This window comes from Plecotus auritus (genome assembly GCF_963455305.1).
Source record: "Plecotus auritus genome assembly, chromosome: X".
Lineage (NCBI taxonomy): Eukaryota > Metazoa > Chordata > Mammalia > Chiroptera > Vespertilionidae > Plecotus > Plecotus auritus.
The window spans coordinates 60,993,239-60,999,735 of NC_137784.1; positions in this window are offsets into that span (position 1 = coordinate 60,993,239).

A 6,497-nucleotide genomic window follows, 5' to 3' on the forward strand; every position below is an offset into this window, starting at 1 on the left:
GGCTCCAGACCCAGGCCCCGGCAGGGACATTAGATACAGACAGATGGGCCAGGGAGGCCTTCCCAGATGAGGAACCTGCTTAGAACCCGAACTCAGAAGATGGAAGGACCAGGCTAGAAAGATATTGGCTGGCCTTCCTCCAGGGGGTCAGGGCTGGAGCCAAGAAACCCACCAATATGACTAAAATCTCTGAAGTTTTCCAGAAGCCTGAAGAAATCCAGCAGCTTTCTATGAGAGACTATGTGAGGCATACGAATCTACACTCCCTTTAACCCTGAGGCCCTGGAAAATCAGACCATGGTAAATGCCGCTTTTGTAGGCCAAGCCCAGCCTGGTATCAGGAGAAAATTACAGAAGCTGGAAGGGTTTCCAGGAAAAAATGCCATCGAACTGCTAGAGATAGCCAACAAGGTTTTCATCAACCGAGACGGTGTGGCAAGGAGGGAGGAAGAAAAGAAAATACAAAGAAGGGCCAGTATAATAGCAGCAGCTTTTAGAGGCTCAAGGCTCCCAGACAGATCAGAAAGGGAAACAAGAGTACAGATCAGGGGAAAAAGGAAGAGCGAGCCTGAGATGAGACCAGTGTGCCTATTGTAAGGAGACCAGACATGGGAAGAAAGAATGTCCCAAACGACAAAGTAAGAAAACTGGATCCCCTTTTCCACCCAGTTGCTATCAACCAGAGCCACCTGAAGCAGATCTCATTGGGCTAACAATGGCTGATTCCAACTAGGACAGACCGGGCTCTTTTCAGCTGGGCCCCCACAAGCCCATGGTCAGAATGAAAACTGGGGGCCAGACTGTGGACTTTATGATTGATACAGGAGCTGAGCACTCAGTAGTCACACAGAAAATAGCGCCTCTCTCGGAAAAGGAGGTCACCATTATTGGAGCTACTGGGGATCAGACTCGTAGACCATTCTGCTGCCCTCGCCGATGCCAACTTGGCGGTCATCAAGTAATTCATGAATTCCTGTACTTGCCAGACTGCCCAGTGCCTCTAATGGGTAGAGACCTTTTAGCCAAAATGGGTGCAGAAATCACTTTTGCTCCAAATGGCTCAGTACAGCTTCGCCTAAGTGAGGAGACCTCCCCAATGATCCTGTCCTTAGCAGTGCCGAGGGAGGAGGAATGGAGACTTTATGTCCCCCAGTCAAAGGCCTCACCATTGGAACCTGAATTAGAAAAAGAATTCCCGCTGGTCTGGGCTGAAGGAAATCCTCAAGGCCTGGCTAAGGACCACGCCCCGATGCTGATTGACTTAAAGCCTGGGGCACAGCCTGTTAAAATCTGCCAATATCGAATTCCCAGAGAAGCATGCCTAGGAATCCAGGTCTACTTAGACCGGCTGCTTCAGTGGGGACTTCTTAAACAATGCAGGTCTCCATGGAACACACCACTCTTGTCTGTCAAAAAGCCTGGAACTAATGACTACTGCCCTGTCCAGTATCTATGGGCTGTTAATGAGGCTGTTATAACCCTGCATTCAGCACTGCCGAACCCCTACACTCTTCTGGGACTCATCCCATCAGAAGCGGAATGGTTTACATGCCTAGATCTGAAAGATGCCTTTTTCTGCCTTAGATTAGCTCCTTCCAGCCAGCCTCTTTTCGCTTTTGAATGGGAAAACCCAACTATAGGGGCCAAGGAGCAGTTCACCTGGACCAGACTGCCACAAAGGTTCAAGAACTCCCCTACTCTTTTTAGTAGAGCAGTAGCATTGGATCTGTCTAAGTTCCCAGGACAGGACTTGGGGTGTGTTCTACTCCAATATGTAGACGACCTCCTACTGGCTAGCTCCACACGAGCTCAGTGCTGGGAAGGAACATGAGCCCTTCTGAGACTATTAACTGAAACAGGTTATCGGGTGTCTAAGAAAAAAGGACAGATTTGTCAGAAAGAAGTCAAGTATCTAGGCTTTCGGATCACCCAAGGGAAACGAAGGCTAGGGACTGAAAGGAAGCAGGCAGTACGTGCCGTCCCAGTCCCTAGCACCCCGCGGCAGATTCGGGAATTCCTGGGAGCAGCAGGGTTCTGTCGAATTTGGATCCCAGGGTTTTCAGACCTGGCTAAGCCTCTCTATGAAGCTTTAAAAGGAGAAGAGAAGGCACCGATCAACTGGGGTCCCAAACAGGAGAAAGCTTTCATCACCATAAAGGCAAAGCTTACTGAGGCCCCAGCACTAGGGCTACCAGATGTGACAGGAGACTTTATTCTTTTTGTTCACGAGAACAGCGGGGTAGCCCTAGGAGTTCTAACCCAGGAGTTTGGACCCTGGCAAAGACCAGTAGCCTATCTCTCCAAGCAGATTGATCCAGTAGCCTCCGGGTGGCCCCCATGTCTCAGGGCCCTTGCAGCCACTGCATTGTTAGTCAAGGAAGCAGATAAGCTTACCTTAGGACAAAACTTAAATGTAAAAGTACCTCATGCTGTTGTCACCCTGATGGAAGCAAGGGGGCAGCACTTGCTGACTCATGCTCGAATGACTCAATATCAAGGCCTATTAAGTGAGAACCCGTGGGTACGATTAGAAGCAGTGAGAACTCTTAATCCTGCCACCTTTCTAGCCATTGCTGAGGGGGCCCCTGAGCATGATTGCCTGGAAGTCCTAGAGGAGGTTTATTTCAGCTGCCCAGATCTAACAGATAGGCCCCTGCCAAACCCAGACTTGGTATTGTTCATAGATGGCAGCAGCTTCTTAGATGAAGGAAAAAGACGAGCCGGATATGCAGTGTTATCAAACTTTGAGACAATGGAGGCTCAGGCGCTGCAGAAGGATGCAGAGCACAGAGTGCAGAACTTTGGGCCCTTGCTAGAGCCTTAGAACTCAGTAAAGATAAGCGTGCCAACATCTACACTGACTTGCGCTATGCCTTTGCTACTCTGCATATCCATGGGGCCATATATAAGGAAAGGGGGCTCTTGACGGCTGGAGGAAAAGGAATCAAAAATCAGAATGAGATTTTATTTATTTATTTATTTATTTATTTATTTATTTATTATTTTTTTATTATAAAGTCAGTGTATATTAACATACAGTTCATATTCAAAATTTAAAAGAACCTACAGAAATGAGTAATTTTTTAATTCTTTTTTGGTCAGTGGTCCAGGCACTGCTAATAATGAGAAGCAATGGAAAAGCAAATATCAAGAATCATTTCTTTTGGTATTTGTGCAGCCTCAATTCATTGACTATTGTCAGTTTTGTACCATAAACTTTATCTCTTATGTATCCCCATAAAAAAAAATCTAGTGACACTTTAGGATAAATTTTCTTTGTTCAAAGTTTAGCTTGGCTTCACCTATTATTTCAAATCAGTTCAACCTAAAGAGGAGTGAAACATGAGTTATCAGCTGTTAAAGTGTGTATATACACTGAGTGGCCAGATTATTATGATATCTGAATGCATAATAATCTGGCCACTCAATATATATATATATATTAGAGGCCCGGTGCATGAATTCGTGCATGGGTGGGGTCCGGCCAGCCTGGCCAGGGGGAGGGGACATGGGTGGTTGGCTGGCCTGCCTGCCTGCTGGTGGAACTCCTGGTCGAGGGGACAATTTGCATATTAGCCTTTTATTATATAGGATATACACTGAGTGGCCAGATCACCATGTGTTCAGAGATCATAATAATCTGGCCACTCAGTGTATATTTTGGGATAACGTATATTTTTATTTTTTTTAAATAAATCTTTACTCAGATTATTACAATTGTTTCTCCTTTTTCCCCCCCATAGCTACCCTCCACCCGGTTCCCACCCCACCTTCTGCCCTTACCTCTCCCCCACTGTCCTCATCCATAGGTGTATGATTTTTGTCCAGTCTCTTCCTGAACCCCCCATACCCCTGTCCCCCTGAGAATTATCAGTCCACTCCCTTTCTATGCCCCTGATTCTATTATATTCACCAGATTATTCTGTTCCTCAGGTTTTTAATTCACTTGATTTTTAGGTTCACTTGTTGATAGATATGTATTTGTTGTTCAAAATTTTTATCTTTACTTTTTTATTCTTCCTCTTCTTTAAGAATACCTTTCATCATTTCATATAATACTGGTTTGGTGGTGATGAACTCCTTTAGCTTTTTCTTATCTGTGAAGCTCTTTATCTGCCCTTCAATTCTGAATGATAGCTTTGCTGGGTAGAGTAATCTTCGTTGTAGGTTCTTGCTATTCATCACATTGAAAGTTTCTTGCCACTCCCATCTGGCCTGCATAGTTTCTGTTGAGAAATCAGCTGAGAGTCGTATGGGTGCTCCCTTGTAGGTAACTAACTGTTTTTCTCTTGCTGCTTTTAATATTCTCTCTTTGTCTTTTGCTCTTGGCATTTTAATTATGATGTGTCTTGGTGTGGTCCTCTTTGGGTTCTTTTTGTTTGGGGTTCTGTGCGCTTCCTGGACTTGTAAGTCTACTACTTTCACCAGGTGGGGGAAGTTTTCGGTCATTATTTCTTCAAATAGGTTTTCAGTATCTTGCTCTCTCTCTTCTTCTGGCACCCCCATAATTCTGATGTTGGTATGCTTGAAGTTGTCCCAGAGTCTTCTTACACTATCTTCAACTTTTTGGATTTTTTTTTTGCTTTTCGCTTTTTCGATTGAGTGTTTTTTGCTTCTTTGTATTTCAATTCTTTGACTTGATTCTTGTGTTCCATTAGTCTGTTTTTGGGTCTCTGTATAATATTTTTTATTTCAGTCAGTGTATGTTTAATTTCTAGTTGGTCCTTTTTCATATCTTCACGGGTCTCGTTATATTTATCGGCCTTTTCTAGGATATTCTTGAAAAGTCTTATAAACGTGGTTTTGAATTCTATATCCAGTCGTTTGTTTTCCTCCATTTCTTTCGTTTGTGATCTGATTCTTTGATGCCGCATTTTCACTGCTTCCCTGAGTTGGTAGGGTAGATTTGTGTGCTAGGTTTCCTATATGGCCCAGTGGGTCGGCCTCCTCAGTTAACCTGAGGTGGACACTCTTGGTGCACCCCTTTGTGGACTGTGTGTACAGCCTTGTTGTAATTAAGTCTTGATTGTTGTTGGTATCACTGGGAGGAATTGACCTCCAGGCCAGTTGGCTGTAAGGATCAGCTGTGTCTACACTGGGAAAAGTTCGGTGCTGGAGACAGCCTTATAGGATTAGACTTGCTAAATTGCAATAGCCTCTGTGCTCAGCTTGGATGGGGTGGAATCTCAGGGCGGAGCAGACAGTCTTGGCTTCCAGTCAGCCTTGCCCTTGCACGCACGTGTGCGTGCCCTCAGACCTCTGCCTTCCCCGGCTCCCGAGTCTCCGCCCGAGAGTCCAGACTCCCCCCACAAGAGCGTGGGTCCCCAGGGGTTCGCCTGGAACTGGGGTCCAGTGCAGTCAGAACTGGGGCTCAGTGCAGTCAGGAGCTTCTGACTCCCTTCCACTAGGGAAAGCCTGTGGCAACCTCCGCAGTCTTTGTGCGCACTGGCACGCGCGCACCTTCAGACCTCTGCCTTCTCCGGCTCCCGAGTCTCCACCCGAGAGTCCAGATTCCCCCCACAAGAGCGTAGGTCCCCAGGGGCTCACCTGGAACTGGGGTTCAGTTCAGTCAGAACTGGGGTTCAGTGCGGTCGGGGGCTTCCTTCCCCCTTTCACCAGAGAAAGTCAACCAGGCTCTCAGCTGCCCTTCCTCTCTGCGCGCACAAAGACCCTTTGCCGTACCTCCAATTCTCTGTGAGCTTTTCTCTTTCCTTCTAGTTGTAGAATTTTCACTCAGCCAGCTTTCCTGTGGTTCTGGATGGTGTCCGTTCTGTCTTTTAGTTGTAGTTTTGAAATTGTTGTGCGAGGCAGCAGGTTAGGTGCTTACCTATGCCGCCATCTTGGTTTCTCCGATCCAGAATGAGATTTTAAAGTTACTAGAAGCAGTCTGGGAGCCCAAGGAAATAGCCGTCATCCATTGCAAAGGTTACCAGAAAGGGAAAGACTCAAGTGTCAGAAGGAAACCAACGTGCTGATGCAGTAGCCAAGCTGGCTGCTAAAGAACAAGTGGCAATGTCACGGATCCTGTTGGCCCCCAAATTATCTGAACTTCCAAAGTACACTCCTCAGGAAGAGGAATGGGCCCAGCAAGAAGGGGGCAAGAGAACAAAGGAAGGCTGGTGGATACTCCCAGATCATAGGGTTTATGTCCCAGAACAGTTAGCCCATAAGATAGTCCTCCAGCAGCATGAACTTACTCATTTAGGGAAGACTGCCCTAGAAGCTTTGTTAGGCAGATACTACCTAATTGCCCGTCTTTCCTCCCTGTGTGCCTCAGTCTCTCAACATTGCCTCCTCTGTGCTCAGAACAATGCCAAACAGGGTCCTGTGAGAACAATAGTAGTTCAGCACTGTGGGCAAGCTCCTTTTGAGGACTTAGAAGTAGATTTTACAGAAATAGAGACTAGCGGAGGAAATAAATACCTGCTAGTTTTTGTTTGCACCTTTTCAGGCTGGGTCGAGGCATATCCCACTCGCACAGAAAAAGTGAGAGAAGT